A 24938-nucleotide genomic window follows, 5' to 3' on the forward strand; every position below is an offset into this window, starting at 1 on the left:
TTCGTTGTGGGACAGCACAGGTGCTGTCTTGTATGTTGAAAGGACAGAGATGACACCAGTAAAGGAGATGGAAGTTTGATCATGTCCAGGAAATAGATAAGTTTGACTGCAGCAGGGGATTTCCATAAGGGAATGGTGGCATATCAGGCTGAAAAGGCAGGCTGGGGAGAGAGCCCAGAAGGCTTTGAAAGTCAGGATGAGATATTAGGCTGTGTCTTTGGTCAAGATGGGGCCACCAAATGCTTATGGGCTCTTATGAGCTAGAGCCTAGGAAAGGAAGGTTGAGAACATCAACCAATTAAAAACTCCTGAGATAAGCCCACTAGTCCTGGCATAAATCAAAAGGCTGTGAAAATGTTGCAGAACATGAGAGTCGCACCACCATTCCCCTCCCACCCAAGACATTCAGTAAAGTTCTGGAGCTCTGTCCAAGGGAAAGCCAGTCTTCCAGGTGACATCCCTGATGCTCCTGCCTTTGCTGCCTCCACCCATCCCTCTTGTGGCTTAAGCCCCAAAATTCAGTCCCCGCAATTTATTATTGCCCTCCCAGCTCACTCATATTGCTGCCAAAAAAAAAAAAAGGAAAAAAGAAAAAATTTCTTTATGATACTCCCAGCTTTCCAGTTTCCTCTATCCAGCTTCACCCTCTCTCTACTCTTTGGGAAATCCCTTGTGCTCCTCTCCTACAATTTGGGAATCTCCTCTTTTAAAGCCCTAATCTTCTTCTTCCAAGTGAAAACTCCTCACCCCGTTACCTCATCTCTGTTCCTCTTTCTTGCTCTTCTTGCCGTAGCTCAGCCTCCAGCTAGCATTACAACAGAATGTTTTGGGGTCTCAGCTCCCAAGACTGTTGGACAACTTATCATAAATGCAGTTATTTACTTGAAAATCCTTTGTAAACTCTATTCTGTTCTGTTGTTTATTACTCCTATCTTGATTAGCTCAGACATATAAATCTGTTAACCATGTATGGTGTTTTTCCCAATCTCTTCTGGTCTCTTGGTCTCCACATTTTTTTATAGTAAACTCCATCAGTTAAAAAAAAATTATGAACATGAATTCCACTATATGCATGTTTATTTATTTTAATTATATGCTTGTAATACTCTACTAATACATTATGTACATCATAAAACACATATCAGAAATAGGGATTAAAAGGATGAGATAAAAATAAATGGAAATTGTCACGCTTTTCTTTCTATATCCAATGGATCATTTTGCACACACTCCGGGATGCAAACACCCTAATTTAGAGACTACCATCCTAGACATCGGCATCCAGGGTCCACCTCCTGGATGAGTGGACAGGAAGAGTAAGATTCTCAAAATGTAAAACTATAGCAAATTTCCTTTGTTTTCCTTTTCTATCTTCTGTTGGCCAAAGCATTTCCACATCATAAAATTCCTTTTAATTCAACATATATCGAACACACAAAACCATGGGCAGGTCCTATAGTGGCACAAAACTCATACATGCCCTCAGACATCAATTGTTCAAAAGAAAAAGCTCCATGGGTGGAACTGGTCTTAAGCAGGGCACAAAAGAAGGGAATGGCAAAAAACAGCAGAGAAAGGAAAGAAGGAAGTTCCAGATGGGCCAAAAGACCACAGGCTGCAGGGAAGAGCATGTGGGGAGACAGAAAGAAGCTTTCCTGGGCTGAAGTAGAGACTGAGCTCTGAGAGCACAGCAAGATTGAGGAGGGCAATTGATGTGTGTGGGATGGTATGAGACAACCTATGTCACCATTCAAAAAAAACTTTAGGTTGACCACAGAACAACTGACAACCATTACAGGTCTCTGTAAAGGGAATACAGACCAAAATGACGCTTGGAGAATATATTATTAGGGCTGCTGTGTAGAGAGTGAAGGAGGCCTGTGAGGAAATGAGGCCACCATTCTAGTCCAAGGTGGTTTGGGACCCAGATAAGGGACCAGGACCACTGGAAGGGAGGGTAGAAACAGAGAGGAGTGGAAAAAGAATTAATGGGGTGTAGAAAGAGTGGGGAAGAAAGAAGGAAATGAACAGAGAGGACAACACCCAAACCTTGTGCATTCTTGCCACCCATGGGCTTGTTCAGTGACAGCAGTTACTGACTCTGATGAGACAAACTGCTCCTTGCCCAGGGCTCTCCAAGGCCTCGTCATCAGGGCCTTTCTCAGCCTGGGGCTGCTGTGCACCGAGATGCTGGAGTGCCGACAGATGCCTGCACAGGTCACCACTTCCCAGGCCCAGCGCCAGTGATTCCAGAGGGTTGGGATGTTTATAACAACGATAATCAGGCACAGGTAACATGATGGTAGAAGGTGAGGAAGAAGGCAAGTGACTTCAGGGCCACGGTGTGAGCCCGGGTGCTGGGATCACTCGGGGCCAGGTCTATGGTCCCTCATCTGCCCCAAATGCCGGCGCAGCGAGAACACGAGAGGGTGGACACCAGGGACAGGAGAAATGGAATTGACCACATAATAATTACATGAGGTAGAAAAAAGTACAAAGAGACAGTCTGTGTTCTACCAGCCAGGGTGCTGTTTCCATGGGAACTCTGGGCAGCAACCATCCGCACACGAATTGTGTTCCCAGTGTCTAACGGGATGGCTACCAGAGCAGATAAGATCAGGGAGCCCAGCAGCAGCCTGGGCACTGACCGAGAAATCCTCCACTTCAGCCCAAAGGAGATGGGGTGAGAGAAGAATGAGATCTTCACACAGTAGAATGTAGCAAGCCAAGCAGTAAGCCAGAAAGTGAGAGAGTTGATGAAGTCCTAGGGGATGCTGAAATAGTGAATTCTGAAACCAAAACCAAAGAAGGCCACGAGGTTGTTCAGGAGGGCCATCCCATGCAGTCAGAACCGGGAGGCGGCCAGGGGGGCCGCCGCAATCATGTCGCCTGCAAGCAGTGTCTGGCATTGTACCCACTCCCTGATCAGCACAGTAACTATGAAGCCATTCTGCAGCATGGCAGCCAGCAACTCCAGGAAAAAGATGACCATGAAGATCAACATGGGTGAGGAGGGCATCTTCTCCAGGGAGGCTCTGCTCAGACTCGGCTTCTCCTCCGGGGTGCTGGGGCACATCCACAGCCTCTCTGGACAAGCCACACTCTGTTGAGACTATAGATTCAGAGGCTCTCCTTGGATTCAGGAAAAAGCGTAGCAACCAGCAAACACCACCACCTCCCCACCCCCACCCCCACCCCTGCCGGTCCTCCAGAATTTGAAAAGAGGATCCCCATGATTTCCCGGGGCATGCAAATCCCTCCCAGCTCAGTGACACCCTGTCTCTGTTTTGCCAAACCTGTATTTGCCTGTTCTTCATTAGGGCCAGATGTAGGAAAATGGTAACAGAATAGAGGCTCCAAGGGTGATTGAAAATACCCATATTTTGCACTACATTTCTCACTATACTCTTTTCTAACTTTTCCTTAAAAGTTAGAAAAAGTCCTTATCCCTGTTTGCCTCCCATGACCACAAACCTTCCCTGACCCTTCATGTCCCAAGTTAATATTTTATTCCATATCCTGCATGTATTATACATGGGTGGAATAAGAAGTCATACAGAGAAATTAAAACCTTTACAGACAAGCAAAAGCTGAGAGAGTTCAGCACCACCAAACCAGCTTTACAACAAATGCTAAAGGAACTTCTCTAGACAAGAAACACAAGAGAAGGAAAAGACCTACAATAACGAACCCAAAACAATTTAGAAAATGGGAATAGGAACATACATATTGATAATTACCTTAAATGTAAATGGACTAAATGCTCCCACCAAAAGACACAGACTGGCTGAATGGATACAAAAATAAGACCCTTATATATGCTGTCTACAAGAGACCCACTTCAGACCTAGAGACACACACAGACTGAAAGTAAGGGAATGGAAAAAGATATCCCATGCAAATGGAAATCAAAAGAAAGCTGGAGTAGCAATTCTCACATCAGACAAAATAGACTTTAAAATAAGGACTATTAGAAGAGACAAAGAAGGACACTACATAATGATCAAGGGATCGATCCAAGAAGAAGATATAACAATTGTAAATATTTATGCACCCAACATAGGAGCACCTCAATACATAAGGCAAATACTAACAGCCATAAAAGGGGAAATCGACAGTAACACATTCATAGTAGGGGACTTTAACACCCCACTTTCACCCATGGACAGATCATCCAAAATGAAAATAAATAAGGAAACACAAGCTTTAAATGATACATTAAACAAGATGGACTTAATTGATATTTATAGGACACTCCATCCGAAAACAACAGAATACACATTTTTCTCAAGTGCTCATGGAACATTCTCCAGGATAGATCATATCTTGGGTCACAAATCAAGCCTTGGTAAATTTAAGAAAATTGAAATTGTATCAAGTATCTTTTCCAACCACAACGCCATGAGACTAGATATCAATTACAGGAAAAGATCTGTAAAAAATACAAACACATGGAGGCTAAACAATACACTATTTAATAATGAAGTGATCACTGAAGAAATCAAAGAGGAAATCAAAAACTACCTAGAAACAAATGACAATGGAGACACAACGACCCAAAACCTATGGGATGCAGCAAAAGCAGTTCTAAGGGGGAAGTTTATAGCAATACAAGCCCACCTTAAGAAACAAGAAACATCTCGAATAAACAACCTAACCTTGCACCTCAAGCAATTAGAGAAAGAAGAACAAAAAAACCCCAAAGCTAGCAGAAGGAAAGAAATCATAAAAATCAGATCAGAAATAAATGAAAAAGAAATGAAGGAAACAAGAGCAAAGATCAATAAAACTAAAAGCTGGTTCTTTGAGAAGATAAACAAAATAGATAAACCACTAGCCAGACTCATCAAGAAAAACAGGGAGAAGACTCAAATCAATAGAATTAGAAATGAAAAAGGAGAAGTAACAACTGACACTGCAGAAATAAAAAAGATCATGAGAGATTATTACAAGTAACTATATGCCAATAAAATGGACAACCTGGAAGAAATGGACAAATTCTCAGAAATGCACAACCTGCCAAGACTGAATCAGGAAGAAACAGAAAATATGAACAGACCAATCACAAGCACTGAAATTGAAACTGTGATTACAAATCTTCCAACAAACAAAAGCCAGGACCAGATGGCTTCACAGGTGAATTCTATCAAACATTTAGAGAAGAGCTAACACCTGTCCTTCTCAAACTCTTCCAAAATATAGCAGAGGGAGGAACACTCCCAAACTCCTTCTACGAGGCCACCATGACCTTGATACCAAAACCAGACAAAGATGTCACAAAGAAAGAAAACTACAGGCCAATATCACTGATGAACATAGATGCAAAAATCCTCAACAAAATACTAGCAAACAGAATCCAACAGCACATTAAATGGATCATACACCATGATCAAGTGGGGTTTATTCCAGGAATGCAAGGATTCTTCAATATACGCAAATCTATCAATGTGATACACCATATTAACAAATTGAAGGAGAAAAACCATATGATCATCTCAATAGATGCAGAGAAAGCTTCTGACAAAATTCAACACCCATTTATGATAAAAACCCTGCAGAAAGTAGGCACAGACGGAACTTTCCTCAACATAATAAAGGCCATATATAACAAGCCCACAGCCAACATCATCCTCAATGGTGAAAAACTGAAAGCATTTCCACTAAGATCAGGAAGAAGACAAGGTTGCCCACTCTCACCACTCTTATTCAACATAGTTTTGGAAGTTTTAGCCACAGCAATCAGAGAAGAAAAGGAAATAAAAGGAATCCAAATCGGAAAAGAAGAAGTAAAGCTGTCACTGTTTGCAGATGACATGATACTATACATAGAGAATCTGGCACAAAAACAGAAAGATAGATCAATGGAACAGGATAGAAAGCCCAGAGATAAACCCACGCACGTATGGACACCTTATCTTTGATAAAGGTGGCAGGAATGTACAGTGGAGAAAGGACAGCCTCTTCAATAAGTGGTGCTGGGAAAACTGGACAGATACATGTAGAAGTATGAGATTAGATCACTCCCTAACACCACACACAAAAATAAGCTCAAAATGGATTAAAGACCTAAATGTAAGGCCAGACACTATCAAACTCTTAGAGGAAAACATAGGCAGAACACTCTATGACATAAATCACAGCAAGATCCTTTCTGATCCACCTCCTAGAGTAATGGAAATAAAAACAAAAATAAACAAATGGGACCTAATGAAACTTCAAAGCTTCTGCACAGCAAAGGAAACCATAAACAAGACCAAAAGACAACCCTGAGAATGGGAGAAAATATTTGCAAATAAAGCAACTGGCAAAGGATTAATCTCCAAAATTTACAAGCAGCTCATGCAGCTCAATAACAAAGAAACAAACAACCCAATCCAAAAATGGGCCTAAGACCTAAATAGACATTTCTCCAAAGAAGATATACAGACTGCCAACAAACACATGAAAGAATGCTCAACATCATTAATCATTAGAGAAATGCAAATCAAAACTACAATGAGAGATCATCTCACACCAGTCAGAATGGCCATCATCAAAAAATCTAGAAACAATAAATGCTGGAGAGGGTGTGGAGAGAAGGGAACACTCTTGCACTGCTGGTGGGAATGTGAATTGGTACAGCCACTATGGAGAACAGTATGGAGGTTCCTTAAAAAACTACAAATAGAACTACCATATGACCCAGCAATCCCACTACTGGGCATATACCCTGAGAAAACCAAAATTCAAAAAGAGTCATGTACCAAAATGTTCACTGCAGCTCTATTTACAATAGCCAGGACATGGAAGCAACCTAAGTGTCCATCAACAGATGAATGGATAAAGAAGATGTGGCACATATATACAATGGAATATTACTCAGCCATAAAAAGAAACGAAATTGAGCTATTTGTAATGAGGTGGATAGACCTAGAGTCTGTCATACAGAGTGAAGTAAGTCAGAAAGCAAAAGACAAATACCGTATGCTAACACATATATATGGAATCTAAGAAGAAAAAAAAAATGTCATGAAGAACCTAGGGGTAAGACAGGAATAAAGACACAGACCTACTGGAGAACAGACTTGAGGATATGGGGAGGGGGAAGGGTGAGCTGTGACAGGGCGAGAGAGAGTCATAGACATATACACACTACCAAACGTAAGGTAGATAGCTAGTGGGAAGCAGCTGCAAGGCACAGGGATATCGGCTCGGTGCTTTGTGACCACCTGGAGGGGTGGGATAGGGAGGGTGGGAGGGAGGGAGATGCAAGAGGGAAGAGATATGGGGACATATGTATATGTATAACTGATTCACTTTGTTATAAAGCAGAAACTAACACACCATTGTAAAGCAATTATACCCCAATAAAGATGTTAAAAATATATATATATTGTAAAATATATTAAAAAAAAAAAAGAAGAAGTCATACATACGCACAAGTCTTGGAAACACTAAGAAAAGGCTCCCTTTCCCTTCTAGTGGCTGCTCAGGCTGCCTAAAATTTCACTGGCAGGCTCCATACTGGAGTTCAAGGAGTCTCCACTTAAAAAGTGAGTTTCCCGAATGTGTTAACATCAAATCTGTTAGCCATTAACACTTTAGTTTCAATGTGCTTAGAAAACCAAAATTAATCATTTCCCAAGAAGCCTCTGAGGAAATGAGAGAGAGTAGATACGTCATAACGAGAAGAAGGGAAAGACAGAGAATGGAAATAGGCAGATCAGATCCAGAGTGGACATCACAATAAGAGCCAGAGGAAGCAAGAGTTGGTGGGACGATAAGAGGAGCTAAGAATAAAGCTCAGAACAAGCCCCCAGGGAGGGACTATTGTCTGTGGGATGAACCACTTCCTATAATAATGCTTAAGATAATAACAACCACCTGTTAGAGCATCACCTTGCCATTTATAAAGTGATTTCACACGTTACATTTTGCCTCCACTGCCCACCATGCAAAGGGACACTGGTTCAGATCAGCCAACCCAGGCTCAGGTAGCCACTAAGAAAGATCCAACTAAAGTGGGTTGTAAAAGGCAGGAATGCCTGTGAACGTGAAAACAGACCAAAAAGGGGAAAAATGAAAAGAGAGAGGAGGGTATAAGAAAGCAGAGGTAAAGGTGGTGAAGCAAGGAAGATCCCGGAGTCAGGGTCCTCCCCCATGACCACTCACAGAGAGCAGCCTTGCTTCCCACTTCACACAGTCTCACTCAAGATTCCAAAGGTGAGAGGTCTATATGCAAAAGATTTAAAATAAATAAAACCAAGGTTAACTATTTACAGTGGAGACCTCAGGAGAAAGAGCTTATGCCGCTTGCTTGAAGAGCTGCTTTATTTTTCTCAAAAGGTTATCGAAGAGCAGATAATCCAATCTGACCAACGGTTTTGCAACAAAGCTTCAGTGATGTGATTTAGTTCTTTGCCGGTTTTCTCTGGCTTCTCAAAGACAGTTCGCGTGGTTTCTGCAGGTTTCACAACATTTTGGCTCTTCTCAGAATCCTTCGGTGAAAAGCCAGCTTCATGATGTCATCAAGAAGCAAGTTGAGGCCATGGTACACACGCCCTGTTGTGGTCATATGTAACCAAGTGTTCCCTGTGTGTTCACAGGCAACTTTCACGTGACTTGCACAGTCATCAAAACATATGCTTTCCCAGAAACAGTCTTTCCCAAGACTTCCTTTTCTACAGTTAACAGCTCTACAAAGTGCATGTTTTCTCCCATTTTGATACTCTTCTATAAAAAAGTTGAAAGAGTACCGTTCCTCAGGTACCTGTTCATCCGTCTCTCAGCGCTCCACTAGACCTGTCTTAGAGAGGTCCCATGTCCCTGATAAATGGAATATTGCCTGCCATAACAGTAAACAAAGGATGTCACAGTCATCAGCAGTTGCAGCTCACTAGGCTGCGCTGGTGATCCCTGAGGGGACTCAGGAAGGAAAGAATACCTGCCATCTAGCAGCCATCAGACTGCAGCCACTCCCTGCGGTGAGCCCTGAGGAAACTCAGGATATGAAAACACAGGATACTGGCCCCAGATAGCTGAGGTGCATTTCAAAGGAATGATTTCAGTGAGCCCAGACTCCTGCATCTTCCCATACACAGAAAAGCGCTAAATTCCTTAACTTGGGATATCTGGTTTTCTTTCATTAATAATAATTTTTGACTTTCAGACTACCTGCCCTTTGTTGCAAAGTTCCTATATATCCTAGCTCCCCCCCTGCCTCCTTGGAGCAGTTCTCTCAGGGTTCCTTGAGATGCTGCCTCCTGGGCTTGAAGACCTAAAAATTCCCTCCAAATAAAACATAACCCTCAACCTTTAGGCTGTGAATAGCTTTAGTCAACATCCCATTCATCATCTGCCTCCAAAAGAGGCCACAGGCAGAGCAACCCTTTGAGCTGTTGCTAAGAACCCTTTCAATACACAAAAGCAATCAAAAATACCAGGTGATTCTCACAAGAGTTTGGGTCGTGTTTCTCCTTTCTAAAGGTGTCTCATACTTGCAAATGAAACATACAAAATCCTTTTCTGTAGCACAATTGGCAATATTTTTTTAAGATGATGCCTGAGTCTTCTATGAAATGATGCTAGTGTCAAACACATAACAGATTCCAAGTGTATGATTCCAAAAAGATCTATTTGTACTCCCTTCATTTTGGTGCTCTACACTTGTAAAGGAGGGTTTTGGTTTCTGTTCATTAGTTTGCTTCTTTGTCTTGTTTTATTTTTTCTTATTACGTTCAAAAACTCACTGAGTCATCTTAAAAACGTAAAAATACACATTTTATTCGGCAAGGTTTGTAAATCTTGGTGTCCATTCCCCACTGGACCTTTGAGTGACCTGCAGTGTGCAAATACTTCCACATTCTTCCATGGTTTCATCAGGTAACTGATGGTCTGTGCCACAGAAAGGTGGAGAAGGAAGGAAATAACAACGTTTTTAATGGAGAGACTGTACATAAATATGAAGCTAAATCATGCACAGTTTCGATGATGCTCATACAGAAAGAGTTCTAAATAATATTTTGGCCCTACAGACTTCCTCTCACTCTTCTATTTAAGTAAATAATTTTGGATAAAACATTGGATCTGATAGCAATCCAAAATAAAACAGCATTTTAGCTCTCTAAAATTAAATTGGGAATTTCCAACATCCTCAATTATCAAAATGTATAAGCAAGTTAAACATTTTTTAATATTCAGGTAAATTTATACAGTTTCTTTTCAAATAAAAATAGCATTTTTATGATGATAAGGTTAGCCTGCAAGGAGGTCCAGATTCCAATTTTATTTCAAATCAAAATTTTTTTGAATAGTTCTTTCTCTGTCTTGCACCATTTAAACAAATTGGAAGCAATACAATTAATCTCTTAAAGAATAAATCAATGCTCCTTCCATACTGCCATAAAGTTCACTCTAATATCTACTGCAGAGAGAAATCACGTTCAACAACTTCTAAATCTGTGCTTTAGAAGCCATGCCTTCCAGGGGCTCCTTCTAGTAGTGAAGGGGCAAAGGAAAACTGAGAAAGTAGAACCACAGCTTCTCATCTTCTCTTCACACAAAGCAGCTCTGTTTATATCTACTTTCTAGACTAAGCTTCTGCATAAGATCTAAGTTAAAGACAGAACTCCACTGAAAAAACAAATTTGAAACTACTGTCCTAGATCAAAAGTTATCAAGAGGGAAAAAGACAGGTTGAGTCAATGCATCTTCTTTCACTCCCTTCCAAAACTCTTCTAAATTGACTGTAAAGGAATTTTTTAAAAATTATTTTCAAGGCACCAATTCACAATGACAGCACAAACATTTGGGAGACTGGAAAGTATGTAGATGGAAGAGTGATAAAAACAGAGCAGAGCTGAGGAGACTGAACTCTGTGCAGGCAGAAGGAAAAATCAAAAAATAACCTGACTTTTACTCAGGATTTGTGGTACCAGGTACCATCAAAGAAAAAATGGTAAAAATTAACAAAAAGTCAGTTTAAGGTTCAGATTCCCAGATCACTTCTCCCCTTTTGCATAACTGAGCAACCACTCCTGCCTACCCCAGGAAAAGACTGGAGGTGTATCCTCTGGAGAGGGTTAAACAGGATCTCTGAGCTGGGTGCATATTAAATCCATCTGAGGCAAAGGTATATTGAAAACAGTGAAATTAGGTGGACAAACGCTTTCCCCTCACTTGGAGTCCAGAACATTGGCACCCAGGCCTTCACCCTCCAGGCAGGAGGTAAGAATAGCCTTTTTCCAAGAATTTGAACTTTCCCAGAGGAAGATATCAGAGAGTCCTCAAACAACTGGCCCAGTCAATCACTCTACAGTGAAGCCTATGGTCAACAAGTCCCATTCATGAGCTTGGTTTCCAACCAGCCTTCCCATCCCTCACTCAACAGAGCAGACAACAAGGAGTTTGGGACATCTGAGAAAAGATGGAAGATAAAACCAAAACAAAGAAGTAAAATAGCTACTTGGAGGAAAAAACAAAGGAAGATAAAGAAATCTTCCCCCCACCCCCCAGTATCAATATTCCCAGAGAATTAAGAGAAAATGACAAAACTATATAAAGTAAGAGAATGTTGTTTAAAAGCAACACTCAAAAATTTCAAAAGGGGAGCTCTTTGTAAATAAAAGCACATCTGAAATTTAAAACTCAGTAGAAGAGTTGGAAGATAAAATTTATGAAGTCTCTCAGAAAATACAGCCAAAAAAAAAAAAAAATGTACTGAAGAAACAGAGAACACCAGCCCACAATATCCAACACCCAAGTAACAGAAATTCTAAAAAGAGAGATATAATAAACAGAGGGCAGAAAAGCATCAACAAAATAAATGAAGAAAAATTCCCAGAACTAAAGGATATGGATTTTCATATTAAAAGGATCTACCAAGTATCTGGCACATCATCATAAAATTTCAGAATACTGAGCATAAAGAGACCATCCTACAAGCTTCTACAGAGGGAAAAGAGGGAGGATACCAAATTCAAAATATTAGAAATTGAGTGGTTTTAGTCTTCTTGAAAGTAATTCTGGAAGCTACAAGGCAATGTAACAATTATCTCTAACCTAGGTCCTCTATCTGGATACTCAAGTGCAAGGTGGAAATAAAGAATATTCAGACAAGCCAAGCCAAGTCTCAATAAAAGACTTTCTATATACTTTACTTTCCATACACTTCTATGTACTTTACTTTCTATACACTTTCTCTGGGAACTACTCCTCCAAAGCTAGCGAGTACACCATGATAAAGGAAGACATAGGGTACAGACAATACAAGATCCAAGAGAGACGCAAACAAGTCACTAGGATGACTGAAAAGGCAGATCTCTAAATGAAGGGAGGTACACCAAGCATGGGGACACGTCCATTTAGAAGCAGGACAAGAGGCTCCAGGAGAGACTTTCTCAGACAAATAAAATCTTTGAATACCTGATGAGACCAAAATTGTTGAGAAAGATTTAAACCACTGATAAAGAGCTTGAGGGACTTCCCTGGTGGTCCAATGGTTAAGAATCCGGAAGTTCACAGATTTCCTCTTAAACTCAGTGGACAAGAGAAGGAGTTAAAAAAGAGCATAGCCAAGATATGGGAGCAACCAAGGTACCCATCAAAGGATGAATAAAGAAGATGTGATATATATAATGGGATATTTCTCCACCATTAAAAAGAATGTTGCCGTCTGCAACAACATGGATGGGCCTACAGGGCATTATGCTAAGTGAAATAACTCAGTCAGAGAAAGACAAATATTGTATGATTTCACTTGTATATAAAATCTAAAAACAAATGAACAAACATAACAAAACAGAAACAAAGCCATAGATACAGAGAACAAACAGGTGATTGCCAGGGGAAGCGGGGCAGGGCGGGGAGGACAGGTGAGGGAGATTAAGAGGTACAAACTTCCAATTACAAAATAAATGAGTCACAGGTATGAAATGTACAGTGTGGGGAATATAGTCAATAATTATATATTATCTTTGTGTGGTGACACATGGTAACTAGACTTATCATGGTGATCATTGTGAAATGTATAGAAATACTGAATCACTATGTTGTGTACCAGGAACTAACAGTGTTGTAAGTCAATTATACTTCAAAAACAAACTCATAGAAAAAGAGATAGGATTTGTAGTTACCAGAAGCAGTCAAAAGGTACAAAGTTCCACTTATAAGATAAACAAGTGCTAGGGATGTAAAGTACAACACAATAAATACAATTAACACTGTGGTATGTTATATAGGAAAGTTGAGAGCAAATCCTAAGAGTTCTCATCACAAGGAAAAAATTTTTTTCTATTTCTTTAATTTTGTATCTATATGAAATGATGGATGTTTACTAAACTACCTGTGATAACCATTTCATGACATATGTATGTCTAGTCATTATGCTATATACCCTAAACTTATATAGTGCTGTGCATCAATTGTATCTCAATAAACCGGGAAGAAAAAAAAAAAGCATTCCCAACTTTCCAGCTCCTCCTGACAATCCCAACAGAAAACTCCCATCATTTTGTCTGCATCTCCAGAAATGAAGGAAATAGAGGGATTTCAGTTGGCTGCAGTGGTAGTTCCAACTGGGTAAACATAGGGAAGGATGGCAGAATGGTGGCAGGAACACTGGGTGAGTGTGGAACCAGTAGGGAATGGGCACTGGCCTCCCAGGCAGGTAGGCTGGCAGAGTAGTTAGTTTTTGCCCATCAGACCGTGGCAATAAAAGTAAGAGGAAAAGGAATCCCCTGGCAGTCCAGTGGTTAGGAAGTTTGGGACATCTGAGAAAAGATGGAAAAGATGCGCTTTCATTGCCAAGGGCATGGGTTCAATCCCTGGTCTGGGAACTAAGATCCTGCAAGCCACGCGGGCAGAAAAAAAAAAAAAGTAAGAGGCGAGAAATAATTTTTAAAATCACAAGTTATTAAGTAGAAAGTTCTAGGAAAGAAATACAATCTCAAATTGAACCATCATTCACTGAAAACCTAATTTGTGGCTGGCATTAAGCTAAGCACGTTTGCATATAGCATTTTCTCATCTAATCTTATTTAACGATGCCATATGTGCTCCAGATTTTACTCTTTATTATTAGATACACTGTCTATGCCTTTGTTTTTGTTCTGCAGGAAAATATCAAGAAGCTCCTGCAACTCTGCCTTTACCCTTGATGGAAAATCAGGAAGCCACGTGGCTTGACAGGGTTTTCCATTGCCCAGTGGGGCCAGAAGAAACCAGCTCTACCTAACCTGCGATTTTTCAGTGTCTGAATCTCAAATTTCTGAACCAAGATGGCTGTTTGGAATAACTAACAAGTGTTTTGTCATCTCCCTGTTTCTCCTCTTCCCCATAATATTTCTTATTTACCACCAGGTGGCAATGAATAAATATGCCCACGCAGGCAAACATTAGGGAGAATCTAAGAAAATATGACATTCCAAAGCAATTTACAAAAATAAATGCTCATCTTAACATTCTACAAGTTTAAATTAGCTTAGAGCCAGTTTGTTGTAAAGGGCATATAACTAAGTTTCAGAAGACTTGGACTTGGTTTTATTTCTGTCATTTTCTCAACATGTAACCTAGGACTAAATCTCCTCTTTTTCAACCTCGGTGTGTACAACTTAACAATAAAAACTTGGCAAGTTTGTGAACTGTCACCAAGCAATATATATATATAAATATTTTGTCCATTGCTGAGGCCTGTATATTAGTCATTTAGCAAAACAGACACAACCCACAAAAGATGGTACCGACAAAGCAAAAGAAACAAAATGCAAACTCAAGTTTTCTGTCTATTGTTTTCCTTTTCTGAAGGGAACCTTATTCCCACAACATTCCTGCTCCAATACCTTTCCTCATTTAAAAACCAAAATGCCTTTTGTGTCTTACTGATGAATAACTCTCAAATCTTGTAACAGCTTCTTTGTAAAGTTCTGAAATTCTGTTTCTTTCTCTCAGAACACTCAGTAGCACCTGCTTCATCCAACGCTTTCTAAAGGGGTCTCTCTTGTGGAATGGGCATCAAAGACTCAGACTAAATGTCCTCAAAGTTCTCTGACAGCCTGAGAGTCCCTGTTTCTGACTCCTCTCTTTCCCAGTCACTGTGGGAGAACTTTTTACCTCTTTCTTTTTCATCAGTCTCTCTGGGAAAATGTCCAACTTCACCATCTCTCCAATGCCTTAAAGCTACTCATAATTTTCAATATGCACAATTAAGATACCTCATTAATCCAAAAATCAGTCTAATAACAATTCTAATTATTTTGCCCTGTTCTGAACCTGATATGTGGGAAGAGTGGGGTGAGCTCTTGGAAATCATGAATGTGCCACCTCCATTAGAAGGACAGGTAAGAGCAGCTGACCCAGAGCACGGCTGCCTGCCTGGAGATGGAGGGGAGACCATGGCTCTGAATTTTCCCAGTGAACCAGAAGCAGCTCTGATCCAGGTCTGGGAGCTAACTGGGAAAGAGAAAAAAGTGGAACAGAAAGAGCCGTCCTCCAGAGAGGTCATACTTCACACCCCAGCCAACCTGTGAGGACAACTCAGTTGAAATCGCTTGGGGATCTATCTTGCCCCCAAGACCTGTTCTGACATGCATGTAAAAAGGCAAATATAAAGATAGTCTTTGCTACTTTGTTTATAATAGCAAAAAATCTAGAGAAAAAAATAAAAGCATAAATGTCCTCATTAAATCATTAGTTCTCAGTGCCACCCCCCAAGAGATACCTAGGAAATTTATGCAGGTGTTGATTGTCATGATCTTTGGGGTTACCACTGGTATTTATTGGTTGGTAGCCATGATGTATCTCATGCAAGGAAGAATTTTCCCCATCCAGCAAGGACTCTTGGTGTCCTGCCACATTACTGTTGGTGAAAAACATCTAAGCCAAGAACTTAACTCCACTATATATAAACACAAAGCAAATTTTGCACAGTTTTAATATATGTTGATTTCTAAGAATAGAACCACCAAATAAACTGGGGCACATTGGAACCTTGTTTAGTTTGAATCTTTACCACGAGTTGTTCATCATCTCAGAAAAATCATGCAGTCCATGGCAATGTCATCCAGGGTATTTAATTCAGCAACAAATCACACCCAGATCTGTCTGCATTTGGGAATGTAGCACTCACTTGAGTCTATATTGGTACAAGCATCTGTCTACTTGATGATGTCACCTGCTGCAGTGTGCCCAAGTCATTTATATATCAAAGTACATGTTAATTTATTATAAATGTTTTTTCTTTATATCCTTATATTACAATTAGAACATTATATTGATTTTTAATCATATTTTAAGTAACTTGTATTGTTTATGAATTTCATTTCAGGACAGTATGGGGGTATTCTCCGATGTTTTTATAACAAAGAGTCATTGGTCCAGACAGAGTATCTTGAATAAAATATGATACATTATATTATGGAAAACTCTGCAACACTTAGAGGAATTAGCTAAATCTGCATATATTGATATGGAAAAATCGTTAAGACAGATAGTTGAGTGAAGAAAGGTGTTTCAGAGACATTGATACGGTATATGTACAGCTAATACCAATTAAACAAAAATACATGCACACAAAACCACACTATGTATGATGACACGTATATACAGAGAAAAACTACATGGAGGAAACATCTGAAAGTCTGTAAACTAAACTTATATTTTATTCAGCCACGGGGATGGAATCAGGAATGGCAGTCAAAGTGGACTCCCACTTTATTTGTAATGCTTAAATGTCTACAGAGAATATGTGCAGGTACTCATTACATAATTAAAAACTGCTAAAATGAAAATTTTGAAAAGAATTGCTGGGAAAAAAAGCTAAGCTTGAGTTCTCACAGTTGTCACTCCCTATTCTTGGCTTGAACCTCAGGGAGGCCGTCTGCACGAGCAGCCTGGGTATAGCGAGGCCACTGCCCCTGGAGCCAGCTCTCCTGCGGGAGGAACTTCACCAGCGCCAGGCAACCCGAAGGCTCTCTGAGCCCCACCTGCAGTCCCCCAGCAACAGTCAGCCACGTCTGGATTCCTGCATCCTGCACAGGAGACTGGAATAGAAAACACTTTGACCCAGGTCTCCACTGAGCCCAGGTGGAGCCCTCCACTGAGCGTGACACCCTGGGAAATGGGCTTTCCAATTCAAAGGTCTGCCACTCCAGGGAACAGCCCTGCATTTTCACCATCAGCCGTAAAGGCGGCCCTTACGTAAGCCTCCTTGCTTTGGGGCTTTACACGCAGGAGAGGAGGGCCAATTTCATGCAGCCGTCAAGACGGGACTGCGCCAAACTGGGCTTCCTCCCTCTGTTTCAGACCAAGACTCAGTGAAGCATCAGGATACCCCAGTCCCATAACAGGAAGGAGACAGGAGCATCAGAGAAGGGTTACAGTGAACCCCTGGGCCTTCTGCCATCACCATAGGATCAAGGGCTCAATGTACTCTGAGAAAGAAAGTGGGTACCTGATCCCACAGTGCCATGTGACTAAGTCGTAATGATTCGTGGTTATGGTCAGCACGAAGGGCCCCCTCTCTGAAGTTCACTGGGCTTACTGTCCATATTAAATACAACAGAAAACTTGGAACTCACCTTTTGGAAAGGCAGCTATAGCAGTAGAAGAGTACATTTAGACAGCCTAGTTTGGAGGAAGACGTTCTAAACGTAACAGATCCATCTACATGCATGGTAACAGTCATTTCCCCAAGTCCCAGCAGCCTGGAGGACAGGTGACGCATCACAGTGGCACTAGGCTCCGTGTGCCCCAGCCTGCTCTGAGGATCTCCACACCCGGCCCCCCAGGCCTCCACACCCCCACACAGCTGTGCAGGGCTCTGCTCCCACGGCTGTCAGGCTCCCCACTGTTGCTGTCCATCCGGTCGCTGCTCTGCCTGCCCATGTCCTCACGTCACCACCACGCCCTGCGGTTCCCAGAGGAATGTTCCTGCCTCAGAGGAACATGCTCTTTCCTTCAACCTTCAACCTTAGACACACCTTAGACAGATAGGTCAGGACCAGAACACCTGAGAAAACTTCCCTGATGGCAAGACGCGAGTGCTATGAGAGGTCACACACCTTCACTCTCTCCAAACCCCAATGGGAGTTCCCTGCCTTCCAGGCATCCAGTTAGGTGACATTCTTTACTGCTTTATTTTTTACCCTCAAGTCCCCAGAACCTAGCCATCACTAACAAACTCTTCACAGACATAAGATTCCTGGTGTCTACACAGGCAAGCATTAAATGTGATTTAGAGTGTGAGTTCTGGCGTCAGGCCCACTAGGTTTGAAGGTCACCTTTACCATCACTTAGCTTGAGCTAGTTAACTTCCTGGATTTCAGCTTCGTCATCTATAAATGAGCGCACCACACGTTTCTTCCAAACGTTAAATGGCAATATACGCGAAGTGCCCAGCACAGTCCTGGTTCACATAAGACTCCAAAAGAGCATCAATGCTCTGTCCCGGGGCCACCTGGAAAGAGTGCAGATGAAACCCCCACTACAACTTCCCGAAGCAGAGATGCACATTTTAGAGAACTGTATTCTGATGTATATACTATCTCCTTTCTTTAGCACTGTTTTCTTATCTCATAATGCTTCTGTGGAGAGTGGGAATTCTAAAATTATGCTGGATTGTGACTTTGTTTGGGGGACTTCTGAATAAAGAATATTCATAGGATTGTAGCTCTTAGTACCCAGGGGCCTTCAGAGATGATGTGGTCCTGCCCCTGACTTCAGGTAAGATCTTATTAGCCCCAGTGGAAGCCAAGAGAGCTCAAGAGACCTGGCTAGGGTCTCACAGTAAAGGATGAGGGATCAAAGGCAGAAAGAAGTTAGAATCAATCCAATAAAATTAGGATATTTGGTCACTTCCATTGTATGTGAGTGTCCATGGTTCTTGGTGTCAAACCCTCAACTTCCTAAGAACCAAGGGCATTTCTGTACAAAAACTATGCTTGTTCACTGCTGTCCCCAAAGGCCAGTTACAATTAGATGCTTCCTCCAGACTTTGCTATAAAAGGAACAATAATTATGACAATATTAGGTTAATGCCATTTTTCTGTTTTCCTACTGGTTTTCTTTCCAGTTCTGAGAATTGCAAAATGACAGCAAGGGATGTATTTCAAGCTGGAAAAGTGACAAAGGAAGAGGGAACAGAAACAAACCCTCACCAGGAAATAAAAGACAAGTAAAGGGGCTTCTCTGGTGGCGCAGTGGTTAAGAATCTGCCTGCCACTGCAAGGGACACGGGTTCGAGCCCTGGTCCGGGAAGATCCCACATGCCGCGGAGCAACTAAGCCCATGCGCCACAACTACTGAACCTGCGCTCTAGAGCCCGCGAGCCGCAACTACTGAAGCCCGCGTGCCTAGAGCCTGTGCTCCGCAACAAAAGAAGCCACCGCAATGAGAAGCCCGCACACCACGAAGCCCACGCACCGCAACGAAGAGTAGCCCCCGTTCGCCGCAACTAGAGAAAGCCCGCGCGCAGCAAGGAAGACCCAACGCAGCCAAAAATAAAAACAAATTTTTTTAAAAAAACACAAGTAAAGAACAATGTAAGCTTTGGTGCCTCTCGGGACAAATCCCCGCTCGGGGCAGAAGACCCGGCCCACGGGGAGGATGCTGAAGACCCGGCCCGACAGAGCGAGCTGGAGGGCAAAGGGGCGGGAAAGAGTGACCTTCATTTTCAATCCAGCTCGGCTGCTGGGAGACAGAAGCAAAACCTCCGCCGCAGAGCAGCAGCGGGAACAGGACACATTAGACAGAGAACATATCATCGTGTGCTTGGAATTTCCACTCGCTTCATTCTCCTACCAGGCGCCCAGCAACACGGCAAACAAGACTGGCCTGCTCACGGGTAAGTGTCCTCGGCACCGGCACCCGCTCCTCCCAAGAAAACCGAGGTCTGACTCCAGAGCCCCACAGCATGACTTCGTTTGGACAGAGCCTCTCTGGGGAGGCAGAGGCGGCGGCTACATCCCCCATCACACCTCACTGCACAGCGTCACAAATGTCCCCTTGAAGTATCTGGGCCGTTTTTAACCAATGTTCTGCCCCAGAAGTGTCACGTTAAGCTCATTTACTATTTCCTGGCAATAAAAATAAAATCTGGGTAATAAAATAAAGCCTCACCTTTTTTTTTTTCCTTTGTGCTTGGTCGGGTTTCACTTGCTCACAGGGGACTACGTGCTGAGGCCTCGCACCCGGCCCTGGGGAATGACTGCCGCCGGCACCTCGCCTCAGGCGGGCGTGTGCAGAAGTGAGGCGAACGACACTGCATCAAAGATGGCGCCCGGGGCCGTGTGCAGAGAGGCTGCACGTGACGGTGCCATCCAAGATGGCGACCGGGGCCGTGTGCAGAGAGGCTGCACGTGACGGTGTCATCCAAGATGGCGACCGGGGGCCGTGTGTAGAGAGGCTGCACGTGACGGTGTCATCCAAGATGGCGGCCGGGGGCCGTGTGTAGAGAGGCTGCACGTGACGGTGTCATCCAAGATGGCGGCCGGGGACGTGTGCAGAAAGGCTGCGCCTGGAGCTGATATCTGGAGCCGTGAGCATCACTGCTGCGCTGGAAGGGGGAGAAGTCTGTCCCGTCCCCTCTCCTCCCCGCTGAGGACATCCCTATAAAGCAGCCCCACCCACGGCCTAGGTGGGGAACACTGTGCTCTAAAGCAGAGCTTGCATCTCTCCATTTTTTGACCAGATAATAAAGCTTTCCTTTGTTTCTGAACCAAACTTGGTCTCATTCTATGGGCTCGAGCGACACCAGGCAGGAGGACCCTTGTTGGGTCCTGACTCGAAAGGGTCAGTAACAGAAGGCACCTGCTGCATGTCCGCCAACTCTCTTGTTCTCTCTCGAGCCACCTTCTTCCAAGGCCTCTCTGGTTCTCTGCCTCTCCGTCGCCACCGCCAATCCCGTTTCTCAGTTTCCCCAGCCCGCACGCCCCACTCAGCCAAACAAAATCCTCATTAATGATTCTGATTCCAACTACGGTCCTGTTCCCAATTCCTATGTTTTTTGCCACAGCACCAAACAATTCCTCAACACTGGCTGAGCATCCTACAATTCAACAGAATTCTGACATTATCTACCCCAGGTTAAGGGCTCATTCCCACCAGACTGCCCCCACTTCCAACACCAACAGCAAGTCTATAGATCAGAGGCTCCCATGACCCCCTCCTCGGGTTGGATTAATCTGCTAGAGCGGCTCACAGAACTCAGGAAAACAGTTTACTTATTAGATTACTGTTTTATTATAAAAGGATATAATTCAGGAACTGCCAGCTGGAAGAGATGCACGAGGTAAGGCAGGGGGATGGAGGATGAAGCTTCCTCTCCAGGCACCAGTCTCCCAGAATCTTCATGTGTTCACCAACTCAGGAGCGCTCCAGATGCTGTCCTTTTGGGGTTTTACGGAGACTTCATTATGTAGTCATGATTGGTTACATTGCGGCCCATTAGTGATTGATGGAGCCCCTCTCTTCTCCCAAGAGATTGGGGTGGGACTGAAAGTTCCAACCCTCTAATCACATGATAGGTTCTCCTGGCAACCAGGCCCCCTATCCTTAGGCTACCGAGGGGCTTTCCACAAGTTGCCTCATTAACATAACAAAAGACACTTTTTATCATTCTCATCAGAAGAAATTCCAAGAGTTTTAGGTGCTGGTCAGAAACAGGGACAAAGACCAAATATATATTTATTAAATTACAACATCACATTGATTCATCACCATTATCTCTAAAGCATTTAACCCAGGGGGAGGGGGAGGAGAAGAGCAGACATTCATTCCAGAACACCTACTTCCACAATGAGATATGTCTTTTAAAAATCAAAAATATGGGACTTCCCTGGTGGTGCAGTGGTTAAGAATCTGCCTGCCAATGCAGGGAACCCGGGTTTGAGCCCTGGTCCGGGAAGATCCCACATGCCGCAGAGCAACTAAGCCCGTGCACCACAACTACTGAGCCTGTGCTCTAGAGGCCGCGAGCCACAAGTACTGAAGCCCACGTGCTGCAAATACTGAAGCCCGCACCCCTAGAGCCCGTGCTCGGCAACAAGAGAAGCCACCACAGTGAGCAGCCCGCGCACCACAACGAAGAGTAGCCCCCGCTCGCCACAACTAGAGAAAGCCCACGCACAGCAACGAAGACACAACACAGCCAAAAATAAATAAATAAATATATACATATATATATTTTTTTTTAATTCAAAAATATGCCTCGGGCTTCCCTGGTGGCGCAGTGGTTGAGAGTCCGCCTGCCGATGCAGGGGACACGGGTTCGTGCCCTGGTCCGGGAAGATCCCACATGCCGCGGAGCGGCTGGGCCCGTGAGCCATGGCCGCTGAGCCTGTGCGTCCGGAGTCTGTGCTCCGCAACGGGAGAGGCCGCAACAGTGAGAGGCCCGCGTACCGCAAAAAAAAAAGAAGGGAAGGAAGGAGGAGTGGGAGAAAGAAAGAAAAAGAAAAGAAACAGTGCTGCCACCTTTGCTTAGTCGGTGCTCTGTCCAGATGATGGGCAGCTTGTCAACAAGAAGGCTTAAGCAGAGTGAAGCCTCTCTCTCTAGCTTGTATCAAGAGACACTTTCAAATAATGGTCATTCTTTTTTCCCAGCCAGCACCTCCTAGACGATTTGGTTTCTGCTTTTCTGTCTGTGTCTAGAACTGAAGCCAGAAGGTAAGGCAAACCCTTCATCATACCACTATGAGCCCCTCCGTCTCTTCCTTTCCCCCCAGGGTCTTACCTTCCCTCCTCTCAGAGGCTGTCATTACTGGGATGACACCGACAAGCTAAGAGAGCTACTTTCTAGCCTAAAGCCTACCCATTATCATTATCATAATAATTAGAATTTTTAAAAAATCACTGTCACCTTCACATCATGCTGATGAATATCCCCAGGACATTCTAAAATTTTATAAACAGTAATTATCTGCTGATAGCATACCTGGAATTTGAGGATACAGATGCAGCTACCCACTTTCCTCACCAGGTGGCGCTCACACTTTATGACCTGTGGCCTGGGTACCTTCTAAACCCAGGGCTGTATTTGGAGAAGTGTACATTAACGTTTTAACAAAGGTGGTTGGTATCTACCATTCAAACATGTATGTTTCTGTGTGTATACATTTATAACAGTAATCTCCTAACTAGAACTTGCTGGAAGAAGTTATAGATTGTCCTATTAGAATCCCTTTATTAAAAACTTCAGGGTTTCCCTGGTGGCGCAGTGGTTGAGAGTCTGCCTGCCGATACAGGGGACACGGGTTCGTGCCCCGGTCCGCGAAGATCGCACGTGCCGCGGAGCGGCTGGGCCCGTGAGCCATGGCCGCTGAGCCTGCGCGTCCGGAGCCTGTGCTCCGTAACGGGAGGGGCCACAATGGTGAGAAACTTCTTCAAAGCAAAATTTAAAAGGAATCAAATTTATGCTCAATTAAATAGGCCCCATACTTATCTAATACTTCTTTTATAAGACAACAATAACTATTGCCTTCAGACCATAGGACCAGTAAATGAAAACTGTAAGTGTGGGTTATAACCAGCTACATCTCAGCCCTCTCTAGAGGTTAGTTCCCCAGAACTCCCAGCCTAGACTAGCAATAAAATTGGAAGCTTTACAAATAATCTTGGTTAACCAAAGCTGACGGTTTATTTCGACCTTCTCTTCTCTCATACTAGCTAAACTAAAAATGACTTGGAAACATAGCCACTTTACCTCTTTCGCTTCTCTTCCATCGGTCTAATCCGCAAACTTTTTTTTTTTTTTTTTTTTTTTTTGCGGTACGCGGGCCTCTCACGGTTGTGGCCTCTCCCGTTGCGGAGTACAGGCTCCGGAAGCACAGGCTCAGCAGCCATGGCTCACGGCCCAGCCGCTCCGCGGCATGTGGGATCCTCCCGGACCGGGGCACGAACCCGCGTCCCCTGCATCAGCAGGCAGACTCTCAACCACTGCGCCACCAGGGAAGCCCCCGCAAACGTTTTTTGATGAGGACAAAGCTATCTCTCTTCACCCAAGGAATTCTGGTTTAACAGTTGTCTCAACTTGTTCTTATTAAATTTCTGACATGCCTCAGTTCACTGAGACTCATTTGTTCTCTTCCTTCTTTTCCTCCCTCCTACCTGCCCAAGCATTTATGCAGTGTATTAATTTCTCAGGTCAGCAAAAGCAAACAGGTTAAGGTAGAAACACAACAATTTCTCATGAGACACACACAAATATCAGTATAAGGAATTCTGAGTCTTCATGTGACTGACCCTTCCACAATTTCATGTCACTGCTCCAGAAACCAAAGGAAATAACAGGATGGTTGTGAATTGGTTTTATTTTTACTTTTGAGTGAGATCAGTTAAGAATGGGAATGAGGAAGGTGTGGTCAAGCTTGTACCTAAATGCGTGCTTGGATGTAATGCATAACCCCAAGAGAATTCCCATTTCACCCCCTTTGTCTCTCCCATCAGCACCAGAAACAATCTGACTTCCTTCTCTGTGTCTGCTACTACCCATTCTTCAACTCAAGTTTCCACTTCTCTGTGGCCCGTGCTGCAATGCAATGGAGGGTTACAGCTTCTCTGCCACCTTCTTGCCTCTAAGACAAACAGAATGCTTTGGAGGATGTTAATATTGCAAAGAGAGACAGGATTTTTTTAAGTGCAGGGAGAATTGCAATATGACCTGACAGTGTTAGAGTGGTTTTATTCCCATAGTGCCTCACAGTCTAAATGGCTCCAGAGCGATTTCTCCCAGCTCTTTCTTTACTCTTCTCTTGCTTCTTCTTGAGATCTGAACTTCCACATAACATCCCTTTTAATTCAGGGGCTGATGCTACTCAGACTCCGCCATCCTTCAGCAGACTTTTCCTTTGATTCTCCCAAATCTGTCTTGCAAATAACACTGTGTAGGAGGACACGAAAATGAAAAGGAAGTGGCATTAAGTTATGTGGGGTACCAGGAATATCTGTTTGCACACTTGGTCATATTTATA

General features: G+C 43.2%; 1 pseudogene across 1 annotated transcript; it reads right to left on the reverse strand.

The window, feature by feature from the left end:
• Window positions 1-2281: 2281 nt before the first annotated feature.
• Window positions 2282-3019, reverse strand: LOC309826930 (taste receptor type 2 member 143-like; annotated as a pseudogene). Its single transcript has one exon. The product of its transcript is annotated as a taste receptor type 2 member 143-like (transcript).
• Window positions 3020-24938: the final 21919 nt, after the last annotated feature.

This window comes from Grampus griseus (assembly GCF_964374135.1).
Source record: "Grampus griseus genome assembly, chromosome: 9".
Classification (NCBI taxonomy): domain Eukaryota; kingdom Metazoa; phylum Chordata; class Mammalia; order Artiodactyla; family Delphinidae; genus Grampus; species Grampus griseus.